This window comes from Herpailurus yagouaroundi, unplaced genomic scaffold (assembly GCF_014898765.1).
Source record: "Herpailurus yagouaroundi ecotype Mexico unplaced genomic scaffold, PumYag 213, whole genome shotgun sequence".
Classification (NCBI taxonomy): Eukaryota; Metazoa; Chordata; class Mammalia; order Carnivora; family Felidae; genus Herpailurus; species Herpailurus yagouaroundi.
This window is the reverse complement of record NW_024412444.1, coordinates 5,493,113-5,511,092: the sequence shown is the minus strand read 5'-3', so window position 1 is coordinate 5,511,092 and position 17,980 is coordinate 5,493,113. Positions and strand designations below refer to the sequence as shown.

The window sequence follows — 17,980 nt, the reverse complement described above, 5'->3', positions numbered from 1 at the left end:
ACCTCTTTTTTTTTTCCTTCCCCTCCCCCATGGGTTCCTGTTAAGTTTCTCAGGATCCACATAAGAGTGAAACCATATGGTATCTGTCTTTCTCTGTATGGCTTATTTCACTTAGCATCACACTCTCCAGTTCCATCCACGTTGCTACAAAAGGCCATATTTCATTTTTTCTCATTGCCACGTAGTATTCCATAGTGTATATAAACCACAATTTCTTTATCCATTCATCAGTGGATGGACATTTAGGCTCTTTCCATAATTTGGCTATTGTTGAGAGTGCTGCTATGAACATTGGGGTACAAGTGCCCCTATGCATCAGTACTCCTGTGTCCCTTGGATAAATTCCCAGCAGTGCTATTGCTGGGTCATAGGGTAGGTCTATTTTTAATTTTCTGAGGAACCTCCACACTGCTTTCCAGAGCGGCTGCACCAATTTGCATTCCCACCAACAGTGCAAGAGGGTTCCCGTTTCTCCACATCCTCTCCAGCATCTATAGTCTCCTGATTTGTTCATTTTGGCCACTCTGACTGGCGTGAGGTGATACCTGAGTGTGGTTTTGATTTGTATTTCCCTGATGAGGAGCGATGCTGAACATCTTTTCATGTGCCTGTTGGCCATCCGGATGTCTTCTTTAGAGAAGTGTCTATTCATGTTTTCTGCCCATTTCTTCACTGGGTTATTTGCTTTTCGGGTGTGGAGTTTGGTGAGCTCTTTATAGATTTTGGATACTAGCCCTTTGTCCGATATGTCATTTGCAAATATCTTTTCCCATTCCGTTGGTTGCCTTTTAGTTTTGTTGGTTGTTGTCGCTTTGTTTTTAACAAAACACACATTATTTCCTTCATTTATTCATTCTCCAAATCAATCTTTTCCTATGAAACAACAAAGCTACCATATTACAGTGATGTGAACTAATTCAAGCAGTTTAAAGAAGTCGGGTATCATTTTAAGCCAGCTTACAGGGCGCCTGGGTGGCGCAGTCGGTTAAGCGTCCGACTTCAGCCAGGTCACGATCTCGCGGTCCGTGAGTTCGAGCCCCGCGTCGGGCTCTGGGCTGATGGCTCAGAGCCTGGAGCCTGTTTCCGATTCTGTGTCTCCCTCTCTCTCTGCCCCTCCCCTGTTCATGCTCTGTCTCTCTCTGTCCCAAAAATAAATAAACGTTGAAAAAAAAATTTTTTTAAGCCAGCTCACATCTACAACAATTTCCCATCTTGCTCTATAGTCCTCTAGGACATGATGTTACACATCAAGCATAGATAAGATCAGTGTATAGGAGAGTGATGAGATTGGTAATGATGTTGGTAATAAGAACAATAATGTCTACTGGTATTGATTGAATTTCTACTAAGTGTGAAGCTAATAGTCACAACAGCCCTAGTTTATGTTATTATTCACATGTAGAGATGAGGAAAGGGAGGCTCGGAGAGGTACCTGGCTCTCCCAGGTCACATCCCTAATAAAGCATAGAGAATTTGAACCCAGGTTTCCAACTCCAGGGTCCGAATTCATAACCACCCTGCGAGAGGGTCCAAAGTCCTGACAGGCATTATGCTATGAAGTTCGAGGGGTGGGGGCGGGTAAGACCAATTGGTTGATACACCTGGACCACTCCTAGACTGTCTTACCCTGGATACAGAGAAACCAGACACTACAACCCCTAGACTTTTCTATTCATTTGATGCCATCATGGCTTTTTATTTGCCTTTGAAATCTATTTGGAGTCCTGGAATGACTGCTATAAATCTCTGATGCTAGAATAACTAGAAGGTTCTGTTTGTGCTGCTGTTTATCTCTGTTGCACATGGAAGATGTCAATGATAGAAAACAAGCTTTAAAAGTGTCCAGGATCAGTATGTATTATAAATCAGAGATTCCCAGGACTGATTCCTATATATTTGCAAGCAGTTGTGAGCAATTTCAGACAGAATGGGGCCATGCTTACCAATGGCTATTTTTTTTTTAAAAAAAGTATCTCTTTCTACTGAATATGTTTGACAGGATGGTACACCTTTAAGTAAAACTGAAACTATGAATGCCTTCAGAAGTAACATAATTGTTAATGATGCTGAATGACGCAATAGCAAGAAAGTCGGGCCAGAAGAATCAAGCAGCCAGTGGACGTCACTACAGTGCATGCCTTCTTGTACAGATGAATAAATTACAGTTCTCAGAAAGCAGAAAGGGCCACCTGAATGGTGGCGTGGTTGTGAATTGAAATGTCATATCTGGTTAGATCATTTTGTCACGTTCCTTAGAGTATAGTTTTAAAGCCAATCTTCTGCCTGGATTTCTGTGTCAGGATATTCTGAGCCATTTTCAGATCTCATGTCAAATAGTCACACTGTGAGGCTTTGGGTTTTTTTTCATATTAATGTCAAGTAGATTTAAAAAAATCTTACAGGGGCGCCTGGGTGGCGCAGTCGGTTAAGCGTCCGACTTCAGCCAGGTCACGATCTCGCGGTCCGTGAGTTTGAGCCCCGCGTCGGGCTCTGGGCTGATGGCTCGGAGCCTGGAGCCTGTTTCCGATTCTGTGTCTCCCTCTCTCTCTGCCCCTCCCCCGTTCATGCTCTGTCTCTCTCTCCCAAAAATAAATAAACGTTGAAAAAAAAATTAAAAAAAAAATCTTACAGGGCTGTCAAAATGCTCTAAGAATGAGTACATAACAAACACTGCCCCCCATTTTGGTGAATCCTTGTGACAAGAGGTTTGGCTTAAAGTAACTACTCTAGGAATTTAGGAGAATCGATATCCACCGTAAGATTTTGTGGAAAACGAAAAAAGCTGCATTATTTAAGCTCTGCTTTATCCATAAATGTTGACCGAAGGCAGTTTATGGGACCAGCAGTGTTTACCCATTGCAGGCACAGAGTGGTGTCGTGGCTCACATTTGTTTTATGCTCAATGCCTTCCAAATATTTTCTCATCTAGCCTCAGAACAACCCTGAGAGAGAAGTAGAGCAATTAGAATCAGCCCCATTCTACAGATTCAATTTACCACCCCTTTATTGAGCACCAGGCCTTGGAAAATGTGTCCCTGGGAGATTAGAAACCTTGCCTGTTGTCATAGAAGTTAATGGCAGAAGAAGGACTGAGACTCAGTCCAGTGATCTTATGGGTAATGGCCAAGCACCAGAGTCCTGGATTTTAACCCCCCTGTATGACCTTGTATTTAATAGTTGGAAGCCTTACTTCACCTGTAGAAAGAAGCTAATAATAACACATGCCACAGGGCTGCTGAAAAGAAAGGAGGAGTTAATGCCTACAAGGCACTTTGCACAGGGAAAGGCATACAGTAAGTGATACATTAATGGCATCTAATGGCCACACTATTATTGCCAATAATTTTTTAAATGTTTTTATTTTATTTTTGAGAGAGAGAGAGAGACAGAGCACAACCCGGGGAGGGGCAGAGAGAGAGGGAGACACAGAATCAGAAGCAAGCTCCAGGCTCTGAGCTGTCAGCACAGAGCCCGACGCAGGGCTCGAACTCATGAACATCGAGATCATGACCTGAGCCAAAGTTAGATGTTTAACCTATTGAGCCACCCAGGTGCCTCTATTGCCATTAATTGTAATCATTCTCCCACCCACTACTGGTAGGACCTTAGCCCAATAATAAAAATTGCAGGCAGCTTCCTTTAATTGCTAGCGGCCTTCTCAATTCTTCTTTGCTTAGTGCCTCTACCCCACACTCGCTCCTCTCTCCAATTCCCCCAAGGATGGAGCTTGACTCAGGACTTCTTCTAAGACCACAATTGCTAGGTTGAACCACCCAGTTAACCTTTCTATTCCTGTGACCCCACTCCATTAGACAACTAGATTTTTAACCCCCAAAACAAAATAATGCTCCCTGTTTTCAAGTGTGGGCTAAGGCCATCGCTAAGAGAGGACAAAAGAAGGCAGGCAAAGAGCTGATGCTCTGAGTCTCCAATGCTGGTTCCTCCCAACTACATCTTTCTTAGCTGTAATCCAAGATGGAAATCAGAACTGCAGCCTCCGAGCTGAGAAACCTCTCTCCCTCCCCCTATCTGTCCCTGCTCTGTCTTTTCTCAACTTGTCAATTCCACTTCATTTCTGTGTATTTTCTTTTAATAGATCGTAAGTTCTTCCACAGGCCAAGCAACATGCATTTAGGGGTGAATTTAGAGCATCCAGTCTGGTGGAAATTATTGAATAATTATGACTCTCCTAGAACTGACCTGCTTTGGTAACTGACAGCAGGTGTACCTCTGAGGTCCACGGGCCAAGGCGCGCCCTCCCCAAGTGGGCTGGGCTGATATTCAAGACAACTCCAGAGCATTTCGTGCTTGGTGAGAGGATGCATAGAGACTGTGTTTGAAGTTCTGCCCCAGGTACACTGTATTTGATGCTAAAAAGAATAACATTATTTGAAGCCCACAAAGTATGTATCTTGTTAGTCAGAGGCACACCTGCCAGAGTCTGACACTCCAACCTCTGGGGTGGGTGGGTGGGGGTGTGTGTGTGTGTGTGTGTGTGTTTCCTCCCCACTCTTTGAGACAAGAAGTGTAGACGTTGCAAAAGGGTATGGACTTAACCTTAAATGACACTCCAACCTCTGGGGTGGGTGGGTGGGGGTGTGTGTGTGTGTGTGTGTGTGTGTGTGTGTGTGTTTCCTCCCCACTCTTTGAGACGAGAAGTGTAGACGTTGCAAAAGGGTATGGACTTAACCTTAAATGAACCTTTATCCAAACTACTACACGTTTTGCATCAACAAATATATTTTTCCAGAATTGTACCACAGAGGAAGGGAAATAAAGTAATCCATTTAGAATGTTTCCAGCACACCATCTCCACATTTTATCAGATTTTATAGTCTCAGCTCTTTTTCAGCTTCTTATGATTAGCAACTCCTTAATTTAAATGAAGGTTAATTGCCACTGTATTTGGTGCCATGTTTCTCCAATTAGCTTGTTAAACGTGGTCCAATAGCCTTCATAAAGGCAGTGAGTGGCCCCCACCTCTTCTTATCCGGGGTGGGAGCCCGGGATCCGGAGGGTAGTTTCGCACGTCTGTCCGAACTCCAACTGTTTTTGTCAGATTTCTTTTCATCTCAGAGAACTCATCATTCAGTTAGAAAAACGGGGACTTGGGGGAGACGTGGCAGAGCCCCACATGTGTCTTTCCTGCGTGTTTCTTTCTTCCCTTTAAAGCAATATGAAATGGGAAATTTGTCTACTCCATGGCCTACCGCACCCAAGAGAGATCGTTTCCTCTTTCTCAAATGGAATAGTGGTTTTCAGCTGGCGGGCAGGAGGGGGGCACATTTGGCAGCCTCAGGAGACAGTTCTGATGGTCACTACTGGGGGGAATCCAGGGGTAGAGGCCTGGGATGCTGGTGAGCTTTCTGTAGTGCACAGGACACCACACCACAACCAAAAAATAACGGGCTGAAGATGTCAAGAGTGCTCGGGTTGACAAACCCCAACTTCTAGCAACAATCAGCAGCTGTTGAGTACCTGCTGGGCGCCGAGTACTATACAAGCTCTTTTCACGTCTTCTTTTTAAAACTTTCTTAAATGCTTCTATTTATTTATCTTGAAAGAGAGAGAAAGAACGTGAGCGGGGGAGGGTGGTGTGGACAGAGGATCTGAGGCAGGCTCCAAGCTGAAAATCAGGAGATCGTGAGCTGACAGTCAAAGTCGGGTGCTTAACCCACTAAATCACCCTAGGGACCTTTCTCTTTAAATCCTTAAAGTAACCTTTCAAGTTTGATATTTAAATTCCCATTTTTGAGATGCAGAAACTGAGGCTGAAGAAGTGTAAGAGACTTGCCCACAGGTTTCTTGCCCCAGAGGCAATTTAGGTCATTCTGACCTCTGCTCAAAAGTTGCTTCATTTTTATCTGAATCTACTTCTCGCTATGCTCATTTCTTGTGATCTAAGGACCTCACTCACCCCTGGCTGTTGGCTACTCTCACCCTGTCTTGTGTTTCCTCTTGTAGCTACCACCAACACATACACACACTCACACACACGTCTCAGTGTTAGAACCTTTATCTCCAAAGCTCTGCTTTCTGATCTAGCTGCCAAACTACAGAGGAAAATGGTGCCATATCCAATTCTTTAACCAATTTTAGATGTTAACCTGGAAATTAACTCTTGTATTTCTCCCAGAAGACTTCAGGAGCTTTTATACTCGTCCTGACTCCATCTCTAAGTAGGAAACTTAAGCCAGTTTGAATGTTTCCACGTAGCTCAGGGCATGAGTTTAAACTCCGGAGTACAAGTCATTTCGTGGGACTCCCGAAGTGGTAGAAAGTTGGGAAGGAAGCGGGCAAAGATATTTCCAATTCAATTAACAGCTATCCGCAATTTTTAAAAATAATTCATCCTCTGTTCGTTTCTCCTTCTAGTACCCTCAGACACTGTTGGCTTTTAGTTTTGTGTTTTACTCAAACTAAAGTTGATGTGGTATTTCCTTTTTGATTCCAAGACAAAGCTCTTTCTTGGCTTCAAGAGTAATGATCTTGGCTGCTTAAGCTCTTGTAGTTCCCAGGCGCTGAGCTGGGCACCGGAGACACATAGGTCCTGGCCTCAGGCTATTTGCTTTACTCTTAGTAGCCTTGATCTCTCACGGAAGATAGTAAGGGGCCAGTGGTTATGAATTGAGGCTCCATACCCAGACTGCCTGGGCCCCAATGTTGGTACCAGCAGTCATCTGTGTAACTTTGGACAAGTTCTAGAACCCCTCCATGTTTCTGTTTCTTCACCTGTGAAACAGAGGTAACGGTGATTCCTAACCTCTTAAATTGTTGGTCAGATGAGATGAGTTAGGACACGTGAAGCTCTTACAAGAACGGCAGGTGCTCATTAATGCGAGCCATGGTTTTCATCAGCCTTGTATTATTATCTACCCTGGTGTTTATTAAATCTCAGTGGGTTGATCAGCTGCAAAACAAACCCACTGACTTTCTCATCTTTACAAATGCTTTGGAAGTCTTCCTGTTGCACTGTCAACACCAAGCCCTCTTTTACATTGTTTCTTACTCTTTGTGCCTCCAAAGCATAAGCTGCTCTCGTTACAGACAAACGCAGTCAATTCTAAGGTGGGGTTTCACACTGTCTGGCCTTGACATCACTCGCTTCCCCCTCTCTTGGCTCTCCTACCCCCAGCCTGGCACTCAGATCTCATAATTCAGGGAAAAGGGGAGAAAGAACAGAACCCCATTAAACTAACCAGGCTCCAGAGAACTGGAGCTTGAATCCCTTCTCAGCTGGCAAGTCTGAAAATAGCACGAGAGTGTGAAGAGCCCCATTGTGTAACAAGAAGAAACTTGAGGAAATTTGATTGTTTGGGGGCATCCAGCTGAGAAATGAGGTTCAGACTTTCACCCTCCTCCTATCATTTTTTGAAAGTGGTGAAATCTTGCCCACCCCACTCCACCCCCACAGAGGCAAAAATACCCCTACTATTTCCTAAGTTTATTTCTTGGGCTCCAGAAAAAGCGGACACTCACAAAGAGGCGCAGCTTTGGATTCACTGGGGCTCTCAGCCGTTTAAGGATGCCTTGCACCAACACCCACGGTTCATTAAACTTTCAAGTAATTGGCACAAAGTCCAGAGCTTGAATTTTTTTTTTTTTTTTTTTTTTTTGCAACCCTCTGAGCTCCTTCTCCCTGCTGGGCATCTTCATTTCCATTGCTTATTAGTAGGACCCTAATCAAAGCGGCAGAGCCACGCAAGGAAATGCTTCAAAATTTGCCCTGGGAACACAAAGGAAGTAACGCCAGATAAAAACTAGCTTGGATCCCTTGGCGGGGGTGGGTGTTGAAAATACCTGAGAGGCTGGCCCAGCTGTGATTTCATCTTCACTACCTCCTACCTACCTATCTGAGACCTATCGCTTTGAATCTGCCTCCATGTGGTCCCGAAACGTCTAAGAAACCTTTGAATGATTCAATGGCTGTCTCAAGGAATAAACCACTGAACCTGAATTGTAATGAGTTTTATCGGTGGCCAGGTGGATTCACTAGCCAATTGGCTAGCCAAACTTATGGGCAGAAAAAGAGGTCGATTTTGGCAACCTAGAAGTGACAAGGCTAAAAACAAATTATTACAGTGGAAAAATAACTTAGGAAGACTGCAGTTGAGCTAGAGAAAAGCAGGCTGAGATGTCTGGCGTTTTACCACGGTGCTTACCGCCACCCCAGTGTTGCTCTTGGAAATAGGAAAATGAAAATCCAAAAATGTCTATCAGCTTCTGGAGCACCCACTCTGTGTGCAAGACATGTGGGGACTGCAGTAGCATGAAATACAGACTTTTATATTCATTATTACAAACTACTCTAGTTGCTTCCATTTGGATGGCTATATAATATTTCATTTTATAGAGATAATGTGAATTATTTAACCAATCTCTTATTGTTAGACTTTGAATTTTTCTCTCTCACAAGCAAGGCTAGAATAATCAGCCTTGCGCTCCAATCTTAACACATTTTAAATCATTTCTTTGGGATAAAAACCCAGAAATTTTCTTTTCTTTTTTTTTTTTTTTTTACATCCGAAAGCGTTTACAGTATCATGACTTTATTCATACTCATTTGCTTCATCATATGCAAAAAACCCAGAAATTTTCTTACTGGATTTTAAAGCAGAAATTTCTTTAAATCCGTGAAAAGCGTGTTCTTTAACAAATTACCTCTGAACTGAGTGAAAATTGGGATTCCAACCCTTGACTCTACCCTAGACCCTGCAATCGTATTGCTGTTGGAGAAAAGATCTCCCAAAGAGATCAGCAAAGAGAATTTTCTTCCCAGAGAGGAAAACAATAACGCAAAACTGCCCTGAGGATGCTGCCACTGACACACTGGCTTTGAAACTTGAGATACTAAAGGGACATCAGAAGTCGATTCAAGCCATATTTAAGTAGGCAGAAGCTGGGGCTTTAATTACCAAGGAGAAATCCCCAAGACAGGCATTAATCTGCATGGCAGCGTAAGCTTAGCCCCGTCTCTGGACTCCTCCTTTGGCAGGTATCCTTTTTCATGGAGGCTCAGTAGTGAAGTTTCAGGTCATTAATTACTCCTCAGGCCACAAACAGAAGAAGGAAACCAAAATACAGAAATTCCATGACATGAGTTTTTAAAATAATGGAATGGCTTACAGGTTTCATCCTGGGGTTTCTCCAAAGGCTGACGTTCCGTATGTGGCAAGCCAGCGGCTGCTTGGGGAACCGCAAGATCAGTAAGAGTCTGGCCGGCCCTGTCGGCTGCCCAGCAACCTCCTGAGCGCCTCTGCATAAATCTGGTGGCTCTTTTCAAACCCCCAAGTAAGCTGTTTCCCGCAACTTGCCTTGGCTCTTCTTCCCCCACTTGTGTCAATTGTTGATGAAGGATTGAAAAAACCAACAGCAAACAACATGGGATTAATGTCCCTGTTTAGAAGATCCAGCTCTGGGGGAGCCCATTCTGGGCTTTATGAACCCCTCATGCCTTAGAGATCAGCACAGTTATGGGGAATGGGCTCAGGAAGGGGCTGCAGAAAGGTCAGAGTTGATCCATATTAGGTTCTAGGTATGGAGACTTTTTTTGAGAGAGACAGAGCACAGACACACGCATGCTAGCAGAGAAGAGGCAGAGGGAGAGAGAGCAAATCTTCAGCAGGGTCCACGCTCAGCACAGAGCCCCATGTGGAGCTCCATCCCATGACCCCAGGTTCATTACCTGAGCTGAAACCGAGAGTCGGCTATTCAGTCAACTGAGCCACACAGACACCCCCATATGTAGATTCTTAATGAAGGGGTCTCCTACCTCCTGTCTTCCATTTTTCTAGCCATCATTTCAAATATCTGTGGTTTGTGGAAATGAAGACTGGCTCCTCACTCCAGCATTCAAGGCCTCCAAAGCTGTGACCCCTTCACCTACTTTTCAGAGCCGTCTCCTTCCAATCCCTAATCCCTTGTTTTAGCCAAACTGGAGCCCTTATCATTCCCCCAAGATAGTTACTGCACCTCTGTCTGCCACTAGGAATGGTCTTTCTACTCACCTCTCCCATCTCAGCCTATCAAAGTTAGACTCCTCACCAAAGACTTCTCTCCAATGCCGTGTGTTCCATGAAATATTCCTTTACCTTTCAAATCTACCTTCACCTTCCACACCTTTCATATTCCTGAAGATCTATGAATTCCTGCTTTTCAGACCTCCACGGCTCTGTGTGAAAAAGGTTTTGTGTATGAAAACCATTACTACCTCGTATTTTAGTTACACGTGGTTTTATCTGATTCCCCGATTCATTATTAAATATCTGAAGGGCAAAGACTATTTCTAACACAGCTATAGTTCCCTAACAGCGGTATTAAAAGTGAAATGGGGTGCCTGCGTGGCTCAGTCAGTTGAGCATCTGACTCTTGATTTGGCTCAGGGCATGATCCCAGTCCCAGGGTTGCAGAATCAAGCCCTGTGTCAGACTCCATGCTGAGTGTGGGGCCTGCTTGGGATTCTCTCTCTCTCTCTCTCTCTCTCTCTCTCTCTCTCTCTCTTCCACCCCCCATCCCTCTCCCCCACTCACGTGCTCTATTTCTAAAAAAAAAAAAAAAGGGAAATGAATGACCTTTCATGCTAGACCTCAAGAATAGTGTCTGTTATAACCCTTCGCACATTTGTCGAATTCCTCCTTTGTGCCAGGAACTGAGGTCAGCACTAGCTGCACATAACAAATGTCTCCTCCAAGAGAAATATGAGAATTCCCAAAAGCTCCAGTTGGGGTGTCCATGGCTCATGAACTAGAACTTCAGTCCCCACATGCCTTTGACTTTCCATTTAGACCAATCATACATCTGAGAGTTCCTCATGCAACCCTGTGTCCCAGGATAGCAAAGCAAGCAACATGGAAGCTATAGTTCAACTCAATGTCCTTCACTGATTTTTTTCTACCTATTGAACCAGATTGCTCTAACAGGACTTCGTTTTCATCAAAATTCCACTTCTAACTATGGGGTTTTTTTAATATGTGCTCTTAACTATGTCTTTTGCTACAAGATTATTCAGAGCCTCCTCTCCTATCTTAAGCATTGTTCTTGCAACAAAGACTGATACCTGCTGACTTTGAGTAAGGCATTATGCTAGACACAGTTGCCTAAGCCTGCGTCTCTCCATCCTCTTTTGCCCTCTCATTTCATAGTTTATCTCTCCAAAACAGAAATACTTTCCTTCCCCAAAGCTCTGGAATTAGGGACAGAGGTCAGAAATTAAATGCTATCTCATCACTCTTGTTTAGAAATACAGAATCCTTATTGGTGTGTGAAAGTGGGAAATAGGAACCCATTTTTCCCATCTAAAGTTGAACAACAGCAAAGTAGAAGTGAAGGGATAGATTTAAATTAGAAAGACTATATTAAATCAGACCAAATCAAAGCCGATTTCACTGCAGGAAATGTATGCAGGAAAAGGTGTAATTATGAAAACTTGATATTCTGCTGCCTTTATGCATATTCACTTTATGAACTTCGACCTCCACAAGCCACCTAGGACTGCTTCCCCATTTTTAATAAGTATTGAGAATGAGGCATTTCCTGAAGGGATTAAAGGAGGGAGGAGGTTTTGGGTTTTTTTTTTTGTTTTTTTTTTTAAGCTTAGCAGCAACATTAAAACAAAGGAATAACTATTCTTCTGGGTTTTGTGTGTGCTTTAAAATCTCCAAATAAAATGAACCTTTGGGGAATCAGCAAAGAATTATGGCTTGGCAATTAGGGGGAACACTGATCCATCAGGGGGAAAAAAATCTCACTATTAATTGCAACTTCTGAATAACATCAGTGAGTCTCTTGTGCAGTTGCTGGGAATACTTACTTTGGGCAAAGGGGGTTTTCAGAGGGTTCCCAGAGGACTCAGTAACTTAAAGACCCGGGCTAACAGCTGGATCATGTTCCAGTCAATAGGACACCACAGCGGTTAATGCAAAACCGTCCTGGAGAGGGGCAAGCTGGGAATTAGCTCGGACTGGACCATTCATTCATTCTATGTGGCTGCCAGCCTCAGAACGATACTCCGTGGGGTTTTACCACACTTTAGGGAGCCTGTTAAGCAAGGGCGTCAGGACTGTTGAGGGGCTGATTTTTGTGTGCCATCTCTCCCACCCCCAAAATAAAAACCAATGCTGGGGACCCCTGAATTCCATCAGTCTTCACGGATGTAAAACTGCAGGTATAACCATGAGTGCTGTGAGCTGCTTCGAAATCGTTACTCCTTTTGTTCTCCACCTTACCCATGGGGACCTAGGGAAGTTGTCACTTGTCCAAAATCACACAGCCTCTTCCAGAAAGCTCCATTATCGTCCAGTTTGTCTGAGTCCACCAAGAAAGGCTGACATGAATCAGTCTCCTCATGCCCCTGTCTTCCCATTATTCCATGTCAGTCTGGTTCAGGGCAGAGGCTGTGTGAAAGGAACATGTGGGTAGTGCTGTGAATTTTCTTGTCTTCATTTACATCAAAACAATGGCTGGCTTGGGGACAGGATGCCTCCACTGAAGTTGAGATAGATTTAACTCTGTTTTGCAAAGAACATTCACTTCTGAGACGGACCAAATTTCAGCCTCCCAGGTGGGTGCATCAGTTAGTGAAGCCATTAGTTGAATGTCAAGGCTTTTTTTTTTCTTTTCCCTCCTAGAATCAGGGCTCTGCTTTCCCTGCTGTGGATGATGAATCTAAAATATTTATGTGGCTTTATAATGACTATTTAGCATTTAAGGCACCTGATATTTGCCAAAGTGCTTGACAATCAGTATTTATTAACAGGAAAATAACTGCTAGAAAATCTGTGCTGTGATATTTAGGGAGCAGGTTCCTTTGTGGCCATAGGGTATTTCTGGGAACAATGTTGGGGCCTGTGATTCAGAGTGAAATTCTGAATTGGCCGACTTCTGCCTAAGACCTCATACTTGAACTTCCCCCTAGTTTGCTAGACTTTATTCCAATAATCCTGAAGGATAGCATGATATTATGCATTGCATTAATTCATTAAGCACTTATTAAGGAGTTCAGGATGAAAAATTAATAAGATTCTGTCCAAGTCTGGGTTAGGTGCTCCTTCCACGATGCCCTGTGTTTTGACTTAATGGATGCTTCTCCACACTGGGATGGCAGCTGGGTGGGGATAAAATCTGGCAATGTCTGGATACATTTTTGGTTGTCACTACTGGAGGGGGTGCTACTGGCATGTACTTGTAGAGACCCAGGATGGAGTTCAACATCCTGGAGCGCCCAGGCCAACAAAGAGTTATCTGGTCCAAAATGTCAATCAGTGCCAAGGTGGAGGAACTCTGTTGCAAGCCTTATCTCTCAGGTGTATAATTGTGTGAGTACATCTCAGCCTCTTCCCTGAAGATCTTATTTTTTAAGTTTATTTATTTATTTTGAGAGAGAGAGAGAGAGAGAGAGAGAGAGAATGAGAATCCCAAGCAGGTTCCTTGCTATCAGTTCAGAGCCAGAAGCGGGGCTCGACTTCACAACTGTGAGATCATGACCTGAGCCGAGATCACGAGTCAGCTGCTTAACCACCTGAACCACCCAGGTGCCACTCCCCTTAAGATATTTGAGTGCAGATATCTTCTCATCGTATCCCAGCACCTAACACATACAATATAAAACTTAGTACGTGGTGTTCAAATGAATTAACAAAGACCGTATCCTATCCCTCTGGGAGTCTGAACCCGTGATCTCTGGAATGGAGATAGGTAAACAGGCAATTTAGGGATAAAATGTGGTATGGTCTTCAAAGTAGTACAGTCAGATAAGAACTACTTTGTGTGACCTTACAGTTTGTCACCCAAACAGACCTATTGTGAAACTGAATGTGAACACGGTCAAGTAATGAAGGCAGGACAACAGGTGAAACCCTGCAAATGGCCTGTCCTAAACAAACAAGGCACAGTTAGAGCCCACATGTTATACACATGAGCTAGGTGTTAGACGTATAGAGGAGTTCATGGGGAGTTGGAAAGTTTACATTGCTTGTTACGCTATAAAAAGTTCATAGAAATAGGGGCACCTGGGCGGCTTGGTTGGTTGAACATCTGACTTCGGCTCAGGTCACGATCTCACATTTTGTGGGTTCGAGCCCTGCTTCGGGCTTTGTGCTGACAGAGGGGAGCCTGCTTCAGATTCTCTGTCCCCCTCTCTCTCTGCCCCTCCCCTGCTCATGCATGTGCACGCATTCTCTGTCTCCAAAATAAACATTAAAAAAAAAATTTAAGTTAATAGAAATAAATAAAACCTTGCTAGAGGCTTATTCTTCATTCCAGGCCCCCATTTCATGCCTGCCCTCTGCCAAGTGCTCTGAGGCCAACAGCTACCTCCTCTGCTTCTTAAACCTTCTTCCATCAGCCTCTCCAGCCTTCCAGATTTTCCTTCTTCCATGATCCCCTGCTGCCCTTTTTGATCACAAACGTAGCGCTGTCCCAGCCTGAATCTCCACACCCATTAGCCTTGCTCAGTCACCAAGCGTTCCTCCCTGCAGAGGAACCAGTTAGAAGTAGCAGATAAAAATAATCTTCCCCAGATACGGTTCTCATGGCTCCGAGCTCCAGGTGAGGTCTCTGTAATGCTGTGGCTACAGACAGAAGAGCTAGGCTAACTCTCCCTGGGGTTGGAGGGAAAAGCTTTACCGAAGAGATAATATTCACACACACGGTCTTCAGCTTATTCAAAGGAAATTTAATTGTGAATCCCTTGGAAACATGAGGGGACAAGTCTGGGCTTCATGTTTCCTGGGTGGGTAGAACTATTTCCAGCAGCAAGCATACTTTGTCGGGAGGAGGTAGAAGCAGGTCAGAAAGCTCTTATGTAGAAACGTGTTAAAGAGTGAAGTGAATAACGAGTGTGGTTTGTGACTTCTCCAAGCCTAGGCTTTGGAAGAAAGACATTGAGGCTTCAAGTTAACTTCCTATTTGTACTAAACTCTATTTCAGAGTTTGTTTAACATCTTTAGTGCAGTTATCATGAAAATAAACATCTACTTTGGTATAATCCAAAGTGTCATGGTTTTGTTATGAGTAAATATTAGGAACAATAAAGTTACTATCTCCAACTTTAGTGAAATAACTTGCTTTATTCTGTAGTCCCCTCTGATACATAACTGCAACAGAGAAATACCGAACTGAAACTATAATATGCCGTGTCTTCCTAAACTAGATTAAGAAGATTCTCCTTGCCACAAGATCAACAGCATCCATCACCTTTATATAGATTGAGATTTTGCTACTTGGTATGAGTTTGATGTCAAGTGGACCTTTCAGACTAAAATGTTACTGGTATTTGATATTCTCCATTCCAGCTGGCTTTCTTCGAATACACGAAACAAACACCAGATGGTAATTTGTATAAGGATAAGGGAACTGGTGCTAATTTTAGAAAGTTCTTGGCCATTTCCCTCACCCAAAGTTAGGAAGGGAATTCTCAGTTGGAATGACTTTCCAAGTTTCAAGAAGCAGCTGTCTAATTTTCTTAAAACTGTGCCATCATTCTGCTTAACAGTATGTCAGGCCAGACCACAGTATTCCATGCATAGAAAAATCTGTCCTCTAAATCTTCTTCCCAGTCATCGGTAAACACATCAACCGGGACAAAGGTGGGCCTCAGAAACCCATGACCCAGTGACCCACAGACACTCCCTTTCCTCATTCACTCTACCCCTAACCACTGCCATGTTAAGGTAGTCAAACTGGTTGAACCAGTTTTTAATCTCTGGTCTGAACTGTCAAGTGGTAAATCTCACCAAAAAGGCTCACTGGCGAGAACTAAATGGAAGGTGTGCTGATGCAGAGACGGGCAAAGCCAGGCCTGTTGGCAATTTGTGAAACAGACGGCCCTGCAAATATGATTCTCACACTCAGCTGTAAGGTAAACTGTCAACCGGGAAGCAACAGGTGGCCGGTAAAGACAACGCTTCAATGCGGTCTGCGTGTTTACATTTAGCTCTTAGAGACTGAAATCTTTCTAATTGAATTCAACAAACACTTACTGAGAAGTCATTATGTGCAAGACACTATGCTAAGCTCTGAGGTCCAGAGAAAGTTGAATTTTCGGGGGTCCTAGCTTAAGGGCTATTTGGCTCACTCTGCCAAGAGGGAAGAACAAACGGTTATATAAGAAGAGAGGAAGAACAAGGGATTGATTCCAACCATAGAAGCAGATTTTTTTTTTTTTTTCCCAAGGAGCAGAAGGTCTAATGTGAAAACAAAGGTTGATTCTCTATGGGCAAATATGGTAGGAAGCTTTTTCCATGAGGAGAGAAATAGAGTGAGGTAGAGAACACAGAAGAGGGCAGAAGGAGGTGTGTGCGGGTGTGTGTGAGTGTGGGTTGTTGGTGAGGGTCAGTGTGGATGTGTGTGGAGTGAGGGTGTTTGTGAGTATGGGTATATGTGAGTGAGGATATGTGTGGTGAGGTGTGTGAATGTGTCTGAGGGTGAGTATATTTAAAGCTGGAGGGTTTATAAGCGATGAATCATGGGAATCTACCCCCAAAACCAAGAGCACACTGTATACACTGTATGTTAGCCAACTTGACAATAAATTATATTTAAAAAAAAAAAACTGGAGGATTTAGTAGGCGATGAGGCTATTAAAGATGAGATAAGCCTAATTGTGGAGCATAGATTTATATTGTATAAAAGACCTCTGACCCCCCACCTCTTCCTTCCAAAAAAAAAAAAAAAAAATGTTCCCAAGGTAGGATAACTTCTAAGACACTTATCTACACTTTTGGAAGTTTTCCCTTGGAGAAGGATATTAGCAAACCAGTGTTTTAAAAAGCTTATGTTAACAACTAGATAATGTGGTAATGGAGGTAGGGGGCTGATTAGCAGACAATTGCAATATGTAAAGAGGAAGCGATAAGAGTCTTGTCAAACCCTAACTCTTTCTTGAGCACATACTACATACCAACTACATACTACATGTCGGGCATGAAACCCCAAGGGCTCTGCATGCATTATCCATTTCAAGTTCACAGAAAGCCTAGGAGCTAAGTGGTTTTGCTCCCATTTTAAGGGAGGCCCAAGGTAAGTAACATGGCAGGTAAACAGCTGAGCCAGAAGTGCGTCCAGATCTGTCTGGTCCAGGGCCTGGGCTGGTAGTCACCACCTTAAACTATCCCCAAGGACAGCAGGAGGGAAGCAGGAGGGAGAAGGAGCTAAACAAGGCTCCCCAGTATGAAATGAGCCAATACCTGCAGAAGGAAGGGTAGGGTTGGCGGCAGGGGGTGTACATGGAGTTCTTTTCAAACAAGTTAAATTGCAGGACTGTGGGCATCCATGTATGGATAGTAGCAGAGAGATCGGTGCAGATCTGAAATTCAGAGAATATGAGAATGTGGAGAGGGACTAGGAATGAAAGGAGAAGCTATGACTTCAGAATTCCCGTATCTTAGGGCTCAATAAGGAAAGGGCTCTCAAAGAAGACCTGAGAACTTAAGGTAGCAGTGCTGACCATGAGAAGCTCTCCCTTCTAAAGGGTTTTGATATGAAAAAGTAGATTTCCTTTAACTACCCCTAGCCAAAGAGAAGATTTTGAAATACCGTGGTACTTCCTACCATGAGTATAATTTTAATGGGGTACACAGAACCCACACATACATCTTGATGAGATAACCATCCACGAGTCTGACACACGTGCACCCCAGAACTTCCTGAGTTCAGGGGGGCAGGTCCACCAAGCCAGCATACTGAGCTGATAGAGTTTGATTGCTGGGTATCCCAGCATCATAGAGTTGGGTCCCCAGTAAATGGAACTGCCGTCTTCCCAGCCAGAAACCCGGGTGTTTTCTGTAGCACCTTCTCTCCACTTCTAAATCGAATCCCTCACTAAGCACCATCAAATCTATCTCCTTATTATCTCTTGCTTGAATCCACTGCCATGCCCCTAAGGCAGACTCTTGTCACCTCTTGTTGACAGTGTGACCATGACCTTTTCCTCCCCACATCCTTCCCCCAAGTCCAATCTCCCTGGAACAGTATATGTCGTACA

The 17,980-nt window shown here is 43.7% G+C and overlaps 1 protein-coding gene and 1 non-coding gene across 4 annotated transcripts in view; one reads left to right on the top strand and one right to left on the bottom strand.

Annotated features, from left to right (window-relative positions):
- The window catches only part of SYNPR (synaptoporin), a 318,541-nt gene that overhangs the window by 271,934 nt on the left and 28,627 nt on the right, over positions 1–17,980 (top strand). The window lies entirely within an intron of this gene.
- On the bottom strand, positions 8,519–8,581 carry LOC121016912 (small nucleolar RNA Z39). Its single transcript, XR_005784528.1, has one exon. It is a non-coding gene; the product is annotated as a small nucleolar RNA Z39 (small nucleolar RNA).